This window comes from Schistocerca gregaria, chromosome 3 (genome assembly GCF_023897955.1).
Source record: "Schistocerca gregaria isolate iqSchGreg1 chromosome 3, iqSchGreg1.2, whole genome shotgun sequence".
NCBI classification, from domain to species: domain Eukaryota; kingdom Metazoa; phylum Arthropoda; class Insecta; order Orthoptera; family Acrididae; genus Schistocerca; species Schistocerca gregaria.
In genome coordinates, this window is record NC_064922.1 from 826,875,621 (window position 1) to 826,898,672 (window position 23,052).

The 23,052-nt window shown below is 42.6% G+C and overlaps 1 protein-coding gene across 1 annotated transcript in view; it reads left to right on the forward strand.

Annotated features, from left to right (window-relative positions):
• Nucleotides 1-23,052, forward strand: part of LOC126355884 (serine/threonine-protein phosphatase rdgC) — a 1,775,952-nt gene that overhangs the window by 972,838 nt on the left and 780,062 nt on the right. The gene's annotated exons all lie outside the window — the stretch shown is intronic.

Consider the following 23,052-nt stretch of genomic DNA (forward strand, 5'->3'; position numbering starts at 1 on the left):
GATGTATAGAACCTTCTTTTATGATTCTTGATTAAGTAATGATCTGTGCAAAATTCTACCAGATGGCTTCCTCTTTCATTTCTTACCCCCAATTCATATTCACCTACTATGTTTCCTTCTTTCCCTTTTCCTACTCTCGAATTCCAGTCATCCATGAATATTAAATTTTCGTCTCCCTTCACTACCTGAATAATTTCTTTTATCTCATACATTTCATCAATTTCTTCATAATCTGCAGAGCTAGTTGGCATATAAACTGTACTACTGTAGTAGGCGTGGGCTTCGTGTCTATCTTTCCACAATAATGCGTTCACTATGCTGTTTGTAGTAGCTTATCCGCACTCCTATTTTTTTTATTCATTATTAAATCTACATCTGCATTACCCCTATTTGATTTTTTATTTATAACCCTGTATTCACCTGACCAAAAGTCTTGCTCCTCCTGCCACCGAACTTCACTAATTCCCACTATAACCTTAACCTCTCCATTTCCCTTTTTAAATTTTCTAACGTAGCTGCCCGATTAAGGGATCTGACATTCCACGCTCCGATCCGTAGCGCGCCAGTTTTCTTTCTCCCGATAACGACGTCCTCTTGAGTAGTTCCCACCCGGAGATCCGAATGAAGGACTATTTTACCTCCGGAATATTTTATCCAAGAGGACGCCATCATTTTAGCTTACAGTAAAGCTGCATGTCCTCGGGAAAGTTACGGCTGTAGTTTCCCCTTGCTTTCAGCCATTCGCAGTACCAGCATAGCAAGGCCGTTTTGGTTAGTGTTAAAAAGCTAGATCAGTCAATCATCCAGACTGTTGCCCCTGCAACTACTGAAAAGGCTGCTGCCCCTCTTCAGGAGCCTCATATTTGTCTGGCCTCTCAACAGATATCGATCCGTTGTGGTTGCACCAACGGTACGGTCATCTGTATCGCTGACGCACGCAAGCCTCACCACCTACGGCAAGGTCCATGGTTCATGGGGGTCTACTTATTAGTCTGATGTAATGTTGCTCAGTACTCCATATTCATTCACCAATAGAAATATCAGTTATTACACTCATTACCTCCACCATTTGGGTTCATGCAACTCACAAAACCTTCAAATATTATTGAAACGTGTTTAAGTATATTCTCTGGCTCGCTATGCGCAATCTGTTAGTCCAGCAAGAAAAATTAACAGGACCTTTTTGTGGCACATTTAATGTAGTTGAATTCGCTACTGGGATACGCTCTCGCTAGAGGCCGTAGTTTCCGAATTATCGAAGAAAATAGTAGAAAAATGACCTTCATACGGGTTCCTCTTGAATAACTCTAAAACCGCGGACTCGAGCTAAAATTTAACCCAGTACAAAATTTAAATACCTGTTGTGTTTTTTTTTTTATTTTTTGTTTTCTTGTACAGTGTCAAGCGGAGTCACAATTAAATCTGGTGGCATGGAGAAGCGAAACTGAAGACTAAGGAAAGGAGCGCGACGAATAGCACAGAAGTAAAGAAAACGTGAAGATAACGAACGCGCAGCAATTGAAGTATGTTCGAATCGAAACAGAAAATCAGATGAACAACGACAGTTTAAAAGGAAAGAAGAAGAAAAAGAATAAACACTCTACGAGCAATAATTGCTATTTGAGACTGGCGACGTTCAGTTATGATTCGATGAAAGCACAGACAACGTCCAAGCATAATCATAGAAAGATGGGCTACTTATGTCGGCATTGTGGAAGGAAGTAATATGGTATACAAGGAAAGGTTGTAATAAAATTGGGGAAAATGTTGCGGTGTTAATATAGAATGAAATCTTATATTAATAATAATAAAAAAATATTTTCATTTAGTGGCGGTCCATACTTCCAGAAGACAGCTCAGCTGAGCGCACTGTACATAATTGTAATTACCACGACCACCACCACCGCCGCCGCCGCCACCAGCACCACCACCACGATCACGATCACCACGACGATGACGACGACGACCACCACCATCACTACCACCACCTAGTACAATACTCAAGCGAACAGGAGGGTAAAGTGAAATTTAAATCCCTAGTATAATGTTGCTGTTGCATATTAATGCATAATTTGAAATACTGTTAGTGAAATGTCAATTGGAACCACCGAATAGATTCGACTGTAGGCGTCTTAAAGCGGTCGTATCTCGATTGCTCATTGAAATGGATGATCTGGGATGCAGTGCCATTTTCACGGTCCATCGAAAAGCAAAATTTATTTGGAGTCAATGAGGAGTCGATCTTTTAATAAATAGCAATTAGAAAGTGTCCAGGTGAATTCAAAAGTTGGCCTTTATTTGTTGAAGATGATTCACGTGAAGGTGTCTCATAAATGCGACCACTGACGAAAAGATCAAGAAAATGATCAGCGGAGGATTATAGATCAGAGGTGTACGAAATAGGTAACGTTATAGGTGTATTAGATGAGGGAGCACACTGTTTTATACACAGTGCGTCGTCCAAGAAGGCCAGGGGCAGCAGCGAGTGAGGAGGTGCAGCAGTTAGCAGACTGGACTACGGTTCAAACCCGCGTCCGCCTATCTCGATTTTAAGTTTTCCTTGATTTCCCTACATCGCTTCAGGCAAATGCCGGGATGGTTCCTTTGAAAGGGCACGGCCGATTCCTTCCGTATCCTTCCGTAAGCCAATGGGACCGATGACCTAGCAATTTGGTCTCCTCTCCCAAGTATTGTCAGCATGGGGTTAAAAATGCTTTACCTCGTGAAGAGATGAAATACCTTTTAAGTAATCGTAATAAATACCATGTACCATAAAGTGGGCTCTCTGTGCTTTCAAGTCCGTCGGAAAATTCCTCTGATGGACTGTGAAAACATGCCTTCTTATTTGTTAGTTGAGTTTCTCCGTCCTTGGAAGTCCGGCTGTGTTATAGCCTCCGAGAGCTGCAAACACTTTCACGTCACTGGTTTATTATTCGCGAAGCCTGTCGGTGCTTTCACCATCATTTTCAAAACGTCACGATCACTTTGCGCAAGTGACTGTCGCACGTCCGGCCGTCGTGGCGGTGGCAAGGTCGCGTCCTGACATGGCATCAACGCCTCCGGAGGCACACAGCCCAGCGCCTGTGACACGTGACAGCATAATGGCCCGCAGAGCACATCGTGCAAGCAAACATGATGACGGCCGAACACAAGATAACTTGAAAGTCCAGACCAGTTTCTCGTGTGTGGTAGAGTTGAGCTGGAGAAACCGCACATATCATTATGACAACATTAACGCACATTTGAAGAATTCGACTGCAAACAGTTTTAAGGACCAGTTGATGAGAAACAGGATTATTGCAAGTAAAAGATACTACATGATGTGCCTTACTCATATTAGTTGACAGTTCTATCCCAAATTTCAAATTCTCGCTAATGATGTACGGAACTAAATAGGATTAAGTGCCAAAAAAGCCACTAGCAACTATATATGCGATGTACGTTCTACTAAAATGCTTTCTAGGGACGATTGACACGAATCTGAAGATGATTTGGATAACTACGACTTAGATAAATATCATAAATACGTTCTTTAACGCAAATGCGTTTCAGAAGTTACCGCTAATTAGATAAACGTGAATATTTATTTAAGCAAGTAAACAATGCACCGTCCCTGCCTTCCGCGCGCGATTAGCCGAGCGGTCTATGTCGCTGCAGTCATGGACCGCGCGGCTGGTCCCGGCGGAGGTGCGAGTCCTCCTTCGGGCATGGGTGTGTGTGTTTGTCCTTAGGATAATTTAGGTTAAGTAGTGTGTAAGCCTAGGGACTGATGACCTTAGCAGATAAGTCTCATAAGATTTCACACACATCCCTGCCCCTCACCACTGTACTGTATTGAACTGGGGATCCAGAAACGACGGAGAGGCTTGGTCCTCGAGGTAGCCCTCAGTGGTTCACAGCCCCACAACAGGCTTCCGCAGTCCACTTCACCCCACCGCCGCCACACACTGAACCCAGGGTCATTGTGCGTGTCAGCCCCCAGTCGACCGTTCCCTGGGGACGTCTTACACCAGGCGAGTGTAACCCCAAATGTTTGAGTGGTAGAGTAATTATGGCGTCCGCGTATGTGGAGACAGTGTTTGCACGGCAATCGCTGACAGTTTAACTGAGACAGAATAAGGAGAACCAGCACGCATTCGACGAGGCAGACGGAAAATCGCCTTAAAAACCATTCATAGACTGCCCGGCACACCGGACCTAGACACCACTCCGCCGGACGGATACGTGCCGGGGACCGGCGTGCTCTTCCCTCCTGGAAAGCAGTGCGTTAGACCTCACGGCTAACCGGGCGCCCCCCTCCCCCCTCACCATAGATTACGCTAATTCACGTGGTGGGGTGATGGGAGAAATGTTAAGAACCATCCTTAAGATTTTTATGTCCTGTAGCAAAATGCTTGCTACTATTAATTTTATATTTTATTATCATTCATTATTTAAAAAACTGTCCGCAGCTCCTGGTCTTGCGGTAGCGTTCTCGCTTGCCGCGAACGGGGTCCCGGGTTCGATTCTTAGCGGGGTCTGTGATTTTCTCTGCCTAGTGATGACTGGGTGTTGTGTGTTCTTCATTATCATTTCATCATCATTGACTCGTCAGTTGTCGAAGGGCGTCAACTAAAGAGGACTTGCAATACGGCAGCTGAACTTCCCCGCATGGGGCCTCCCGGCCGACAATGCCATACGATCATTTCATTTTAAAAACTGTTAATGCAAATCTTTGTGTCAAAACCTGAAACAATTTGGACTTTTCAAATTTGTGTTTTTGAGAAATCTCAAAGATTTTCTTAATTCGTGTAGCAAGTACACATGGATAAGTCGATGTTAACAGAATGGTAAGTGCAGTTGGCAAGTAAACAATGTTAACTACCAATTGACAAGTTTTTATGAATAAAATTTTGGGTAGAACTGACCTTAAAAATCTGTCGTTACTGTAGACTGGTTCGTAAACGATGACTTCGCAGATTTAAAAAATCACAGTCCCTGTACTTGAAATGTCTTTTACCTCAAATAATATAGCAACTTTACTCCGCTGTATTTCCAAACAACTAACTTGTGCCTTGTCGTTGTTTACAGTCGAGGTCATCATTTAGTGTTACAACAACGTATTTCGCAAAATAGAAAAAAATCTCTTCTTATAGCCACCATCTTTTTTTTTTCACTGCGTTTGTTCCATATTCTGTGTGTATCTACTAATTTATTCCTGAAAATACACAGTAAATTTCTTATGCATTCCTTCGCTGTAATTTTGTTAGGCCTAAACTCGTGTGCAGACCAAGATTTCGTCACTGACAGAACCTTTGCTCTGGTTTCTCTTAATATTTGTAACAAACGTAATGATTAACTAGATTAAAAAGACAGTAAATATTGACATCACGCAGTAAACAAGTTTTGTAAACCATAAGTATCACTGACTTTTATTTACAAAAACTCATAGAAAAATGCCAGCCCTTAACACAGGAGTAAGACGAAGGAAGGACACAGTTTTGCGGACGTAGGAACTGCTGTTTAGAACGAGTGGAGTTGATAAGAGCCCATAAGACACACACACACACAGTACATTCGGCCTCCCATTTATTCTGTATGAAATCACCACCACTGAAGTGTTCAGAGAAACACAGTACTTACCGAAACTGCTAACTGAACATATTGATTTGGTGCCTAGTGAATTTCTGGCCTGTCTGACAAATTTCTGTCCTTTTTTTATTTTGGGAGTCTTTCGAATATAAAGTGAATTTCAGAGTGTACTGGCAGTTCTGGTAGGCGCCCTGATCGCTGAGGTTCTTATGTTTTAATTTTTTCTTTTCTGTCCGACTAGTCAGTCCCTGAATTTTGTCGGTATTGCAATGCCACAAACTGAGTGCAATATTGTGTAGCATTACATATTGCATATTAATTTCCAATGACATTTTTCTCCACCGGATAGCGGTCATGAGACATATGCGAGGTGGTTAGAAACAGCCTGAATATCTTGTAAGTGTGTTGCATGGTATTTTATCGCAAAAATCACTGTTTATGAGAAAATTCGATGCACTGCTTCGCATCCGAGTTAGAGTCGAAGTTAGCCAATTAGGCCAAAGCTCAATCAAATTCAAGTGGCCCGCCAGACGTGGTGTTGCCAAACCTTTTGTTCGATTCATTTTCTAAAACCGAACACGACAGCAACACATAAATTGGGTATGGGACGGCAGTAAGGATCGAAAGCGAACGAAAGCCTGAGGATTCTCGTGCGCAGTCATCTATACTAATTGCATCTGTCAGGCCGCTTGAATTTGCGCGCTTTTCTATGCTAATCAACTCTAAAACTGCGCAACGTATAGAATTTTTTTCTTAACAATTATTTCTCGGCACAGCCTATCCTGCAACACTCTTACAATCTTCGCAGACTGTTTATGGCCACCTTGTGTAGAGTAGGCTTCTATTGTAGCTGTTGCCGGCTACAATTCTCTTATTTACTTTTATCTCTAATGTTGTACGCTTTTCATATCTGAAAGCACACATATGTATTTTAGATCAATACCTTTTAACACGTAACTTTTTTTCCCATTTGCTGGCGACTACATTTTATGTCATCCTTGTGTTGTAGTGGTGTTTATATATTAAATTCACTGTCTTTGGGCATTACCGGTGTGTGTTTTGGCTCCATTCACACCTATGTTCCGATGTGCAGACTAGACATATATTTAAGTTACGACTTATCTTTGATTTGGCACATTTCGTGCTCATATCAGATATATTTTTCGAGGTTGTAGCCGTCGACTATGAAGTTCCGTCTATAGCTCACACTAATAGATGTTTTTTTCCAGTTCGCTGTATGTTGCTGTGTTCCAGTTTGTGGGCTCCCAATTGGTGGGTGGACCATGTGGGCGCAGCTTGTCCGCTAAAACTACTTTTGTTCAGCTTTATTTGCGAACACGTTGTTTTTAATTACCAGTGGCATTGTATAATAGCACAGTTAATTTTTGTAACATAGCATTATATTTTTAATGTCTCCTCCCTCGCTACAATTTCTTCATTCTCTTTACATTTTATTGAACAGCGGCTCATGAATAGAATAGGTGAGACAAGTAGCACTGATTTATGTCCGACGGCATTCGCTCATTTCATAGCATGTAACTGTACACGTTATGCACTCCGGCTTAAAGGGTGGATTGCGTAGGGCCAGTGTGTGCCCTTGGAAGTTTAACAAGTTGCAGACTTTTCGTTTTAGTGGTCGATTTTATTGTGCTAGGCCGGCGCAAAAGTTCGAAGCGTTCATCCATAAACACAGCAGATACACACAAGAGAGACTTTACTCATCAATAATGTAGTCTCCTTCGCTATTTATAATAGTCTGCCGACGTAAGGGTAACTTTTCGGTTCCGCCGATATACAAATCACGTGGGTTTTCTCGTCGAGTCATGTTCAGGGGATACTTTCATCCGGAAAGAAAGTATCTTGAAGATTGCTGGTTAGAGAGCGGTAAAAGTGAATATCTGAGAGCGCAAGATAAGGCGAGTAAGGTGGGTGCGGATTGACTTCCCAACCCAAAACCTCTAAAGTGGTTTTTGTAAGTATAGTAGAATGCTGGCGGGCGTTATCGTGGACTAGCATCACTTCACGCAGTCTTCCCGATCATTATTCTTGGACTGCTTTCGCATGACGTCTCAGTTGTTGATAATAAATGTCATCAGTGATAGTTACCCTTTGGGGAAGCTATTCGTAGCATACTACACCATCGCTGTTCCACCAGATGCATAACATTATCCTTTGTGTATACGCACAGCTCTTTGAACGGATAGATGCTGCTTTGTTTGGGCTTTTCGACTGGGCTCCATAACAAATAAAATTTACAGAGTACATCGAGAAACTTTAAAGGAGAGCAGAACTTTATGTAATGGAGGAGTAGGGCAAAGTATCACTGACATAATACAGGATTTGGGGTGTACATCGTAAAAAAAGTCGTTTTTTGTTACGAAGGGATCACCAAAGATTTCATCAGAATGCGAAAATATTTTGCTGGCGCCGAACTACATGAGGAGAAACTATCATCATAATAAAATAACGGAAACAATAGCACGCAGGAAATAATGTATGTGTTCGTTTTTTCTTTGCTCTGATCGAGAGTGGAAATTGTGAAGGTCGTCTCTCTTCCAGGCTCTGGCGTAAAGGTACCATTTCTCGTTACCAGTAACGATACGGAATAGGAATGATCGGTGTTGTTTACGAGCAACTGATGAGCAAGCAAATACGCACATACGGTCACACGCAAATTTTTGTGACTGTGGCTTAGAGCATGCGGTACCCACAACCCGATTCTGGAACCTTCACCAATGCATCCAAATCTTGCACGATGGTAGAACGATCACTGTTCTTTACGTTTTCCAGTTCTAGGGTACACTGACGTGAATCATTACAGTTTAACGGGTTTAAACGATCTTCGTCAAATCCCGAAGGTCTAGCTGAACGCGCAGTCACTGTTGTCAAAACGATCCTCTTTAAAACGAAACCACCATCTTGTTGCCGTGCTTTGTCCAATATGTTTATCCTAATACCCAGTGCAAGTGTTTCTGGCTGCCTCCGCTGCTGTCATCCTTCTACTGAATTCAAACAGAAGAGCATGTACAAATTGTCCCGATTTCTCCATTTTCTCGCGTCCAAAGCTCGACTCACCATCTCCAAATAAAATCACGATATGTAACTCAAAATATTTATGAATTATTTATGAATAATAGCTAGCTACACTGCAATGTAAGTTGGTTGTGTTTTATCTCATTCACAATGAGCCTATTTCGGCAAACTGCCATCGGCAGGAGCTCTGTAAATACATAGATAAGCTATGGTCTTAATACACTCCTGGAAATTGAAATAAGAACACCGTGAATTCATTGTCCCAGGAAGGGGAAACTTTATTGACACATTGCTGGGGTCAGATACATCACATGATCACACTGACAGAACCACAGGCACATAGACACAGGCAACAGAGCATGCACAATGTCGGCACTAGTACAGTGTATATCCACCTTTCGCAGGAATGCAGGCTGCTGTTCTCCCATAGAGACGATCGTAGAAATGCTGGATGTAGTCATGTGGAACGGCTTGCCATGCCATTTCCACCTGGCGCCTCAGTTGGACCAGCGTTCGTGCTGGACGTGCAGACCGCGTGACATGACGCTTCATCCAGTCCCAAACATGCTCAATGGGGGGCAGATCCGGAGATCTTGCTGGCCAGGGTAGTTGACTTACACCTTCTAGAGCACGTTGGGTGGCATGGGATACATGCGGACGTGCATTGTCCTGTTGGAACAGCAAGTTCCCTTGCCGGTCTAGGAATGGTAGAACGATGGGTTCGATGACGGTTTGGATGTACCGTGCACTATTCAGTGTCCCCTCGACGATCACCAGAGGTGTATGGCCAGTGTAGGAGATCGCTCCCCACACCATGATGCCGGCTGTTGGCCCTGTGTGCCTCGGTCGTATGCAGTCCTGATTGTATCGCTCACCTGCACGGCGCCAAACACGCATACGACCATCATTGGCACCAAGGCAGAAGCGACTCTCATCGCTGAAGAAGACACGTCTCCATTCGTCCCTCCATTCACGCCTGTCGCTACACCACTGGAGGCGGGCTGCACGATGTTGGGACGTGAGCGGAAGACGGCCTAACGGTGTGCGGGACCGTAGCCCAGCTTCATGGAGACGGTTGCGAATGGTCCTCGCCGATACCCCAGGAGCAACAGTGTCCCTAATTTGCTGGGAAGTGGCGGTGCGGTCCCCTACAGCACTGCGTCGGATCCTACGGTCTTGGCGTGCATCCGTGCGTCGCTGCGGTCCGGTCCCAGGTCGACGGGCACGTGCACCTTCGGCCGACCACTGGCGACAACATCGATGTACTGTGGAGACCTCACGCCCCATGTGTTGAGCAATTCGGCGGTACTTCCACCCGGCCTCCCGCATGCCCACTATACGCCCTCGCTCAAAGTCCGTCAACTGCACATACGGTTCACGTCCACGCTGTCGCGGCATGCTACCAGTGTTAAAGACTGCGATGGAGCTCCGTATGCCACGGCAAACTGGCTGACGCTGACGGCGGCGGTGCACAAATGCTGCGCAGCTAGCGCCATTCGACTGCCAACACTGCGGTTCCTGGTGTGTCTGCTGTGCCGTGCGTGTGATCATTGCTTGTACAGCCCTCTCGCAGTGTCCGGAGCAAGTATGGTGGGTCTGACACACCGGTGTCAATGTGTTCTTTTTTCCATTTCCAGGAGTGTATAATGGTTTTGTAACTATGATCTGAAAATTAGGTGTTTTACCTTACACCTAACATTGTTGCTGTCATGTCCTATCAGTTTTGTAATTAGTACTTTCTCCGCATCGCTGACCCACTGTCGTCCAAGCTGCCAGAAAGGTAGCATATATGGAAAACAAGTAACAGCCGATATACAGCTCCACTGGGAGAAAGTAATAATTAAAAAACCGATAGGACAAGACAGCAACGATGTTACGTTTAATGTAAATACTTAATGATATATTATAAATTTTCAGATCATGGCTACAAAACCATTATATTAAGACCATCGCTTTATTTACAGAGCACCTGACGATGGAAATTTGCTGAAGTGGGTTCATTGTGAATGAGATAAAACCCAAACAACTTACATAGCTGTGTAACTGGCTATTACTTATAAATAATCATGTCATTAAAAGATATATTTTTCACTGTGGGCCCCAAAGAACAAAAGTTAACTCGAAATAGCAACAGCGAACTACAAATAAAAAATGACAGTGAGTAACTAAACCAGTAGCAACCAGAATACCAACAAACTAAACAAAAACACTACGAACGTATGCACCAACCTAATACAGTGATACTGTCTAACATTCGTAACTTGTTTTATTTTTAATAAATCTTTCTTTATAGTTACATTTTGTTACATTATATGTAACAACACAGCTCTGCGCTTTGGGATCAACTTCCACTAAGTTCAGCAGGAAAGATTTTGTATACTTATTAAAAGACAATACTTTTATTGAAGGTATACGAATTGACGTGCAGGTGCGTCACGTAGCGTGCCAGAACGCAGGCACTTGTCGCTACATTGCAGTGTAACTCATTTCCCCAATGTGTCAACTAGTTTGTCGCAATGAGTGTACTCAAAACTGTAGCTTTGTGGATAGCTTGTATGGCTAATTTCTAGACTGAATCATCTATAAATGAAATGAAAAGATATGTGCAGTATGCTGCATCTCCTCAGGTATAGATATGTCTTACTGCTTAAAATGATTTCTCTTTCTGTATTCGAGTATTTTGCAAATATCTGTACGACAATCTATCTCTGTATACTTGTTCTTAGGCCTGAAGACGGTATCTATTGACCGAAATTAATAACCTGATGGATCAACATTTGAGGCCAGTGACTACATACGTTTTAAGATAAACAACACTTCCCGCAATTTTTATAATTTAAATGTATCCGAAAGTGCGAACATGGACAGCCATGAGTTGTAGAATGGAATGATGACGATGATCTGTGCTGTACCGCGACTCGAACCTGAATTTCCCGGCTAACCGCGAGTGCTCGCCTTACCGTTTCGCTCGGCGTGGACGACTCAGGGCCGTGCCCAAGCTTCAATATCTCGTCTACAACTTGTACTCGTATATACATTGTGTATACTCCCGTACAGGTGAGAAATTTTACTTGGATATCTCTTGCCCGGTGTCGGTGGCTAAATATTATACGGCAGTGTAGTACATTCAGAATAATACAGGCACTGCAGTACCGTAGGTATCATTTTATAGCCGCGCGAAATTAGGGCGCTGCAGTCATAGACTGTGCGTCTGGTCCCGGCGGACGTTCGAGTCCTCTCTTGGGCATGGGTGTTTGTGTGTCTTTGTCCTTAGGATGATTTAGGTTAAGTAGTGTGCAAGCTTAGTGACTGATGACCTTAGCAGTTAAGTCCAATAAGATTTTACACACATTTGAACATTTTTTTATCATTTTATATTGGCGGGTCCGCTGTCGAGACTCCCAGTTATCAATTACACACTGCATGTAAGTGTCGGGACACATGATCGGATAATATACGTCGCCGAGAAATGACTTGTAGACAACCTGAAGGATCTTTTAAGGATGATTTTTTCACTCTATAGCGGAGACAACACTGTTTTCAAACTTCCTGATGTGTCCGAACGGGACTGCAATTCGAAACATTGCCCATTGGCCTCAAAGCTCTCACGGAATGAGCTATCAAAACAGGACTTAATCTTCGCTCTCACACCTTACTGTACGGTACTTTCACTGTCGGCCCCCGGCAGCTGATTGGTGCCGGTACGTTAACTCAGCGTATTCGGTCAAAGGGTTAGCTGTAATAAAAAACTGAGCTAAAGGATCTACGATGAATTTTAACAGGTGTCACGCGCCGTCCGCCCCGAGCTTATCCAACGGACAATTACGAACAAATTGAAATCAGCAAAACAAAAATAATGAAAAAAGTGGTCAGCGCGACAGAATGTCAATCCTAAGGGCCCGGTTTCGATTCCAGGCTGGGTCGGAGATTTTCTCCGTTCAGGGACTGGGTGTTGTGTTGTCCCAATGATCATCATTTCATCCCCATGGACGCCTAAGTCGCCGAAGTGGTGTCAAATCGAAAGAATTTCACCCGGCGAACGGTGTACCCGACGGGAGGCCCTATACACACGACATTTACATTTTGTTATTACTTTCTCTATTTTTTCTGGAAACATCTCGTACGGTAGGCTAAGTGTTACCTTTTCTTCTATTATCGCTAATCCAAGGTGTATGCAGCAGAGCTACAGTGAAGTTTAGATTATAAGGATGGTGTGGGGGTGGGGGGCGGGTTTGATTTTAAGCTGATTATAAGTCCGGTATGAGTTCCATGATAATATTATATCCTTTTAAAAAATTTTGACCCATGAATGAGCAAAAGCTTGATGTGACTACCGTTAGTGATATATTGGATTCGAAGCCAGCTTTCATACCGTAACGGATTATGCGAATGGGTTTTTAATATGTGTTGAAAGAATGAAAAATTTCAAGAAAGACGTTCAACCAGTCTAACACAAGCTACAAGTGTAAATGCGTCTTCTCCTGTAGAGGAAACTCGTGCAGTGCAGATCTAAATTACACCTAGTGTCGCCTAACACCTAATAGCAAGAAGCATGAATCTCAGAAAAACAATTCTCAATGTGTTCAGGGCTGCCACACGTTCCTCAAACTTCTCTGCTGCTCAGTACATACCTCATATGGGATAAAAATTGCATGTGAAGAAGAAAATATGCTGTCTAGAGGAAAAACTTTATTATGCTATTAATTCTGATGAAGCAAGCTCTTACCAGCTACTGACGCCACGTACACACATACACATATAAATTGAACGCAAAAGTACTAACATTGATAAAAGATATCAGGGGGAAATTAATCGAGAAGGGACTTGAGATTAATTCTAATTATTATTCATTAAACGAGCGTGAAGGTTAAGGAACAGTAAAGACATATGTTCAAGAGACAATGCGGAAATACCATTCTACATATTCTCAAAAATGTGACTCTACATGACTCTTCATGTCCCTGTAATATCTGTTTAGTGATACTATTAAGTAAAATGGAAATAGACTAATGTCTGTAGGTGGCTCGAACAGAAGTAAGTACTAATCTTCACTCTGTCACACAAAGACTCCTACAAGACAAAGAACTAACCTTACTCGTAATAAAAACACGTTTGTAATGTTGAAAAATCAGGTAATACAGAATTATGCCTACTCTATGATAGCAAGCAACACTCTCACCAGAAGTCTTGACTACTGCTGCTTCGAGATACGCACCACAGCAACACACAAGACAACAACGGCTGAACTTAACAAATAGAACGATGTTAGCTGCTGCCGGCGGCGGCCACAGGAAGAAATACACCAAGAGTGTTAGCCACGTGGCCATATGCGAACTCAATCTTCTCGCCTAGCCACCGGATGAGTCAAACAAGGCTCCGCAGTCAAAGCACATCTTGCAGATATGCATCACTATGCCTACTAACAGAGATGCTTCATTATATAACCAAGAATGTTACTTCCCTGGCAGACGAGAGCTTTGAATGGGTAGCTTTTGTGCCTTACGAATCATTCGCAACTCGTCTATTGACACAAAATATGAAAGAAGTTTCTAACACACAGGTTTCAAGATCCCGCAGCCCGGGAACAACTTGACTGATTTTCAGGTTCAAACGAGATTATCAGCACTGTTTTTAAACTTCTTTACTATTTTTGTTAGTGATAGTACGTACTTGTATGAAAGCATTACGTACTAAGTAGCACAGTGCATTTTCTAAAATGCAGAGGAAGTAATGAAAAAAAAAGTGTAGGTGGTCAAAGTTATCATGGATTTGGGGATACATTGACCGGTCTATACTCCCACCACTCCACCATTCAATTTGCGTTCAGTGTTTCAAAAACACAATGAATCTTCGACCACTCTGAAAAATTGATTCATCTAAAGTTTTCGTAAGTGCTTCATTAAGCATGGAGAAGATTAGTGTGTAACGTCCCGTCGCCACCGAGGTCATTAGAGACGGAGCATAAGCCCGGATTAGGGAAGGAGTCGGCCGTGCCCTTTCAAAGGAACCATCCCGGCATTTGCCTGAAACAGTTTGGTGAAATCACATAAAACCTAAATCAGGATGGCCGGAGACGGGCTTGAAAAGTTGCCTTTCGAATGCGATTCCAGTGTGTTAGCCACTGCGCCACTTCGCTCGGAGGCTGTGATTAAGCCTTATAAAAGAAAAACCCAAAAGTTTCACAAATCAATCAATGCGATCCATCATCAAAATTAGAAACATGATGAAAGGCACAAGGATGGAGTATTACACTCTTATTCCCAAATTTAGCTGAGAAAAATTTCTATTTCATACATCTTAGACCTTACTCCTGATTTTAAAACATCAATTGCAGTTAGAACCGAGGTTATCTGTTTTTCATTTATTGCGACAATATCTGTTACTTGTGGCCAGCCGGCCGCGGTGGTCTAGCGGTTCTAGGCGCTCAGTCCGGAACCGCGCGACTGTTACCGTCGCAGGTTCGAATCCTGCCTCGGGAATGGATATGTGTGATGTCTTTAGGTTAGTCGGGTTTAATTAGTTCTAAGTCCTAGTCGACTGATGACCTCAGAAGTTAAGTCGCATGGTGCTCAGAACCATTTGAACCATTTGAACTTGTGGCCAAACGAACTTAATTCCTTGTTTCCGAAGACATTTGACATTATATGTTATACCTCAATTACTGCCCGAACCACAACAACTATCATTTTGAACAATATATAACTGAGAATTGTTTTTCTTGGTTGTAGGCACATTATCAATTACAAATGAGCCTTCGTCTATGTACAGAAGGTTATCATATGTCTTGTTTAGTTGTACGCTGGCGCTGGCATCAACAGTGCTTAATGTTTGTCTGTAAACCTCCAGTAACAATGACGATTGGTCAAAATATAGTGGCAGATATATACATGTAACCAACAAACTAATCAGTGATCGGGTCTGAGAGCTAATCGAGTGGCGTACATGATATAGTTGAAAATACCGATATATTTGTGGTTTAATTACGTCGTCAGATTTTGTACAAACGTATTTTAACACATTTCGTGTATAATTGTAAGTCTGAACAGGTTCGCCAACTGTTGCGATGGAAACCCAGTGCTACATGTCACCATTTAGGGTAAATTGATGAACGTTTACCTCCGAACGGTTTATGCTGAACACCCAACGTAGAGCCAGCGGAGAGATGTAATACTTTTGTATATGAGTGGTGAAAGTAGCCACGATAGTCAAAATAAAACCGGTTCACGAATAGTGAAAGTGAAGCTGTGAAGTTGAATAATTTGTCTGGCCTGAAGAGCTGAAATGTGGCACACAAACACATTGAATAATACAGGAAGCTTGAAAATAAGCAGCACTCCACTAAGGAGCAGGTCCATTCTGAAAGCCACACGTTATTTCAAAACAGAAGCGATATCCTCATTAACCTTTGTTACAGCCCAAAATAGCATTAAGGGGGACATATCATCCATTATATCGTCAAACAGGTAAATAAAGGCAAACGGGACAGCTTAATTGTGCTGCCCCTATAAAGGCGTCGCCTGGGGCTTGACTTGGCGGTCGCAACAAGAGGAGACTTCATCATCTTGATGCCTAATTACGGTCGGCTTCGCTACTCTGCAAGCAAATTACCCCCAGAACTGACGCATGTTCTTCTCATGGGCTAATAATCTGCGGCAGACACAGCCAGCTTCCCAATCGAGAACGCAAATATGCGCTAGACTCTACAAAGACGTTACGACGTAGTTGCAGGACTTGATTCATGTCCCATTCGAACTTAATTAATTACCTCTTCCGTTCGGCTAACACAGAATATTACGCATAGAAGGCGTGTAGGTCACCGAGCAGCAACTGAAACGCATCTTGCTACACGTATACTTCACTTTGTATTCAGTTAACTGTAAATGTGGTCGAGGGTAACATGGCGATATACAAAAAACTTGAAAAATAAAACCAAGCCAAAATTTCTTGTAGACGCTGGGACTATATCGAATTGACTCATCATGTCATAGTTTTACTTTCTCTGGTGTTTCGCCAGATATTTGCAATTTAGTTTTTACTACGCGTAGCCGGAGACACCCCAAACAAATCCTGCTCATTACCTCTTCCTCACAGAAATCGTCTGTGTGCTTCCCTTTACAATGAAAATGATTTCTAATGGGAAATTTTAGGAGGCCATTCGACAGGGCTGTCCCGACTTAGTTCAATGCTATAATTCTTTTATCGATGTGTGTTAACAGGAATAATAACAGGTGATTTAGCGGCGACAGGACCTCCTTTGTCCGTGCTTACTGCTACCGCCATGCAAAACCGCTACTCAGTCGCTGCTAGAGTACTGGTTATATGTCGTATTTTACTGTCCATATTAATACACTACTCGCCATTAAAACTGCTACGCCACGAAGACGACGTTCTACAGACGCGAAATTTAACTGACAGGAAGAAGATGCAGTGGTATGAAAATGATTAGCTTTTCAGAGCATTCACACAAGGCTGGCGTGGGTGGCGATACCAACAACGTGCTGACATGAGGGAAGTTTCCAACCGATTTCTCATACACAAACAGCAGTTGACTGGCGGTGCCTGGGGAAACGTTGTTGTGATGCCTCGTGTAAAGAGGAGAAATGCGTACCATCACGTTTCCGACTTTGATAGAGGTCGGATTGTATCCTATCGCGATTCCGGTTTATCGTATCGCGACATTGCTGCTCGCGTTGGTCGAGATCCAATTACTGTTGGCAGAATATGGAATCGAAGGTTCAGGAGGGTAATAGGGAACGCCGTGCTGGATCCCAACGGCCTCGTATCACTAGCTTTCGAGATGACAGGCATCTTATCCGAATGGCTGTAACGGATCGTGTAGCTACGCCTAGACCCCTGAGTCAACAGATGGGGACGTTTGCAAGACAACAACCATCTGCACGAACAGTTCGACGACGTTTGCAAAAGCATGGACTATCAGCTCTGAGACCATCGCTGCGGTTACCCTTGACGCTACATCACTGACTGGAGCGCCTGCGATGATGTACTCAACGACAAACCTGGTTGCACGAATGGCAAAACGTCATTTTTTCGGATGAATCCGGGTTCTTTTTACAGCATCATGATGATCGCATCCGTGTTTGGTGACATCGTGGTGAACGCACATTGGAAGCTTGTATTCCTCATCGCCATACTGGCGTATCACCCTGCGTGATGGTATGGGGTGCCATTGGTTACACGTCTCGGTAACCTCTTGACCACAATGGCGGCACTTTGAACAGTGGACGTTAAATTTCAGATGTGTTACGACCCGTGGCTCTACCCTTCATTCGATTCGTGCGAAACCCTATATTTCAGCAGGATAATGCACGACAGCATGTTGCAGGTACCGTACGGGCCTTTCTGGATACAGAAAATGTTCGGATTCTGCCCTGGCCAGCACATTCTCCAGATCCCTCACCAATTGGAAACGTCTGGTCAATGGTGGCCGAGAAACTGGCTCGTCACAATACGCCAGTTACAACTCTTGTTGAGCTGTGGTACCGTGTTGAAGCTGCATGGGCAGCTGTACCTGTACACGCCATTCAAGCTCTGTTTGACTCAATGCCCAGGCGTATCAAGGCCGTTATTACGACCAGAGGTGGTTGTTCTTGGTACTGATTTCTCAGGATCTATTTACGCAAATTGCGTCACATGTCAGTTCTAGTATAATATATTTGTCCAATAAATATCTGTTTATCATCTGCATTTCTTCTTTTGTGTAGCAATTTTATTTGGCAGTTGTGTAAATATCAATAAAACGAATAACGCACTAGACTAATACTCTATCGTATGGGCATGTAAATTTCTTAGTTAGAATTTTCTTTGTAATGGAACACAAATCGACAATTTCCGTCGACGCTTGGCGTCGTATGAACGATGTGATCAGCTGGATTGGTCTGTTTTCGTTCCGGCTACACGTAGGTAAACCGAAATTGCCAGTATCTATCGAAACACCATAGAAATTGCGCATGACGACCCATAGGAGACACACCCGAGATACCTACTACAGTAATTACCATATTGGAGTAATAGTAATAACAGAAATATTTCACACTGATAGCTGTATCACATCATTCAATATCAACTCATTCACTTTGAACAGTCTGTGAAACTACAATTTGTACGCAGTGTTCTTCATTCTCTATTTCAGCTCTTTGAAAGGGAAGTTACATGCGGGATGACAAGTCTGAACGTAGTTCAGTACGGTGGAGCTGAAGTTGAAGCTACGGAAAGATTACAGTCCGAGAGTCTGGACAAACGATTCAGAACCTATTCCTTTCAGTGGGCAGTATTGATCAAACAGATTTGTAAACAACTCTGCATTTGGCACGACGTGAACTTGCACAGGTGTCCGACAGCAGTTTGTGGAGATCCTTCCACGCTAAGAATTGAGTCGCTGAGAACCATAAGGGCTTAAAGGACACCGTCGTCGATTTTGAAGTCGTAGGGTGTATGCATGTTCCTGGCATCTGTTGATCTTATGGTGAACCAGCTTTATCTATATCTTTAGCCCCACGCTATATGTGCGAACATTTACGTGAAGCTGTTTCGCCGATTTCTCCTTAGTAATTTCAGTATGGGACCATTGCATGATTATGTTGTTCTGAGCTGCTCAGTTGTTATCTAGGACTGACAACATGATTTAGTGTCGACATCGTAAATTGGAGCTGTATCGGCAGTTTTATCTGAACCTCAAACTACAAACTCTGCTTAATGAAAATGATGATAACGGGTATCATGACGTGTTGGAATAGTCATTTGTGTGTGTGGCGCATTTAGTATCTGTCCTTTATTTTCTGTGCCCAGTTTCACATTAATTACAAACTTTACAACTTTCAAAAGATACTATTGCCGCTAGGATGTCTATGGAAATTTTGCGAATTATATTAATAAATATTTTAATCTTAAATATGAACTAATATTTAATAACATAAAGTGCATATATTAGTTTTTCATAGGAAATTTGCCGGCCGCAGTGCTCTCGCGGTTCTAGATGCTCAGTCGGGAACCGCGCGACTGCTACGGTCGCAGGTTCGAATCCTGCCTCGGGCATAGATGTGTGTGATTTCCTTAGGTTAGTTAGGTTTAAGTAGTTCTACGTTCTAGGGGACTGATGACCACAGATGTTAAGTCCCATAGTGCTCAGAGCCATTGGAAATTTAGGATACTGTGACATGGTAAAGAAACAAAAGAAGACAAAAAGAAAACAAAAGAAAAACAATTTAGACCTATGGGATTGGTGATTTGTCTATAAATTCGATTCTCACAAACACACATTTTCTGAAAACTTTGTTTATGTGCTTTGGGCCCCTATGGTTTTCAGTGCCTCCGCTATATGGCATTGTTGGCTTGTAGACCACGAGGCGTTGTTCAGATGCCAAGTGAGGAAGTTCCCATCCTCCGTGAACAACAGCCCCTACCCACACGGTGATTGGGAGATATGTCTAAAGTGAATCTGTTGAGTGTAGGTGACTAGGTTGTGTGTGACTATAGTGTGGTCCCATGTTGATATTGTAAGATGATGACAGAACGAAGAAGATTAAACTGACATAGCCGAAAGGGGGCCATTGTTTTCAACATTCATATCGGGTAGTCGATCATGACTAACAGTATCACAGGTCTTCACTTGACGAGACGTAGCTGAGAGGTTTGAACTATAATCCAGGAAGTTTTTGCGAAGTTTGGTGATCAGGAACTTAACGAAAACACCTCTCTCCACCCTCACCCCCCACCCCCACTTCTTCCCTTACAACCTTTCCGGAAACAAAATACTGTAGGTGAAAATTTCTTCCACCGCCAGTATTAGAATCGACTACTGCGGAGGCGCGTATGATCGAACAGGCGTGACGTAGCGATGTTGGCTCCTGAATCAACAAAAAATGTGTTCGAATACTGCAAGGTGGCGGCTCTACTGTTACTTCAACTATCTAAAATACTTCTTATTACCAGAGATTCGTTGTAGTATGAGAGTGACGTAGTTTCTGCAGCGAAATAGCTTTGAACCGTCGCGTCTCCACAACCTAAAGCCCATTACGAGGTGTGTACTGTAGATATGCCTGGGTATTGGACGTGATGAAAACTAGGAAGTTGAAATAACATTTTTAAAGATACTGATAAATCCTTTTTAACAGTAAATGTAATTTCCGTATGCATTTAACAAAGATGTTCACCCATAAACTGTTATTTCCTGCCTACTCGTCGAATATGAGGTGACTAGGCAACCTGCTTCTCGGACCGCTAGACAACAATTCATGCAAATCGTATTAATGATGTTTATTACAACAGAAGATCATTAAAATACTTAACTTTGTGAGATACAGACGCGTCGCAAAGGATGACAGACAGACATAAGAAATATAGACAATGCGTATTACAAGCGAAATAGTACGGTTTCTAAGTCGCTGCTGTAGAACTCGTAGAACGGCCAGCCTTCAGCTGGGGCTGCTGCCCTTATTCTTCCCTTCGCCTAGAGGCCACTGATGTCTCGGTGAAGTCATAGAGAGGGGCCGGCAGCGTACTATTGGCTGACGTCTTCTTCACAGTCCTCTCCGCTTTAATGTCCCTGGCCGATGTGCTGACGCTTGACTTTACGCCGGAACATAAACTGTTGCAGACTTTGCGTCATTACAGTGGCCAAAATACGACTGAATTCAAGTGCTTTGTACAGCTTGGTATATACCCTATCTTAACAATGTATGTTCTTTAATGTTTTGTCAAAAACAGTTACATTTACTGATTTTAAATTTTGTTCTTTTCATTCTTTGTGTGGATGTTTGGTTATGGAGTTACAATAACAATACCTGACATCAACTGAGGTACAGCACAAAGTGCCAAGACGGAATTTCAGTTTAAAGTTCTGTATAATAATTTCGTAATATGAAAATCACTGAAAATCAATAGTGTTTACGTCAGAATGTTCGAAAATCGTTAGTGAAAAAGTTGATTACAACTGATTTAATTGGTTCTTCGTTATTTACATTATACATAAAGTACACAAGTGACGTTGAACGCATCAGATGACTGATAAATCTCCCAAAAGACTGTTTTAGGTAAGCTGAAATTTATTTATCTTGCTAATTAATTGTTGGTTTAATTACAACACAGATATTTCTAGTAGCATTTCTATGAGATGTCGTAATGCAGTCACGAGAATGAAATTATAAATTTTGCTGAAATTTACGACAGTGCGTTAATTCACATCAGGATTTCCAACTAACTATAACTTTCTGTTAATTACAGTTAAATGATCTGAAACTATGTTGATAATGTTTATAGCGTATATAAGTGAACCATAAAGATCAATTTTCTGATAGGAATGAAGAAAAATCATACTTTCTAACTTTTGTCCATTACATGTTGTGTAGTCCGGTCCCTTCAACTCCCAAAAACCCACAAAGCTACATGTTGTGGATCGGGCGACAGACAATCTGCTAAGCATCAAGTGGTTCAAATGGTTCTAAGCGCTATAGGACTTAACAGCTGAGGTCATCAGTCCCCTAGACTTAGGTTAGTTACGCTTAAATAGTTCCAACCTAAGGAGATCACACATATCTATGCCCGAGGCGGGTTTCGAACCTGCGACTTAACAGCAGCGCGGTTCCAGACTGAAGCGCCTACAACCGTTCGGTCACACCGCTTAGAGTGGTATTGAAAGGTTCTTTAACTACGCTACAACTAGTCCTGTTACAAGGTATACCAAGTAGTACGGGTCCTATTTGTTTATCTATGTTATCAATCGGGAAGAAATAGATGACTTATCACTTCTGTGTTGAACAACTTAAAGGACGTTAGCGTTTAACGTCCACATAGCGACTAGGTAATTAGAGATGAAACTTGTAACGACACAGTTATGTCAAGGCAGCAACGCACAGTTGGTCACTCACTTGCGAAACGTGAAAGCTCAGAAGAAATTTTATTTTTGAGTTTGCGAATTTCAGTTCGCATTACGACTCGGAATATTTCAAAGTATGCACCAATGTTCTGCGATCGTAACCAGTAACGCCGTCTGTTAGTAGCCTGGGAAACTGTTTGCACAAATATTGTCATTTCTGTCTGAGCACTTTAGTATTTGCGGATAATATTATTTGTGTAATCAATTATTTCAAAATTTAAAAATACTTAAAAGTAGATTGTCTGTTAAAACGAAACAAATTATGTAAAATATTTGTTATCCTTGTACGAGAACTGCTCTAGCAGAGATTTTCTGTTCGTAACAACTGTGAGACAATGGTTCTTGAACAAATGGTTCAAATGGCTCTGAGCACAATGGGACTTAACAGCTATAGTCACCAGTCCCCTAGAACTTAGAACTAACCTAAGGACATCACACACATCCACGCCCGAGGCAGGATTCGAACCTGCGACCGTGGCGGTTCGTGAACAATAACGTTCATGAGAAGTACTGGCTTGCCCAGAGTCCCTATCTGAACCCAGCCAAGTGCCTTTGGA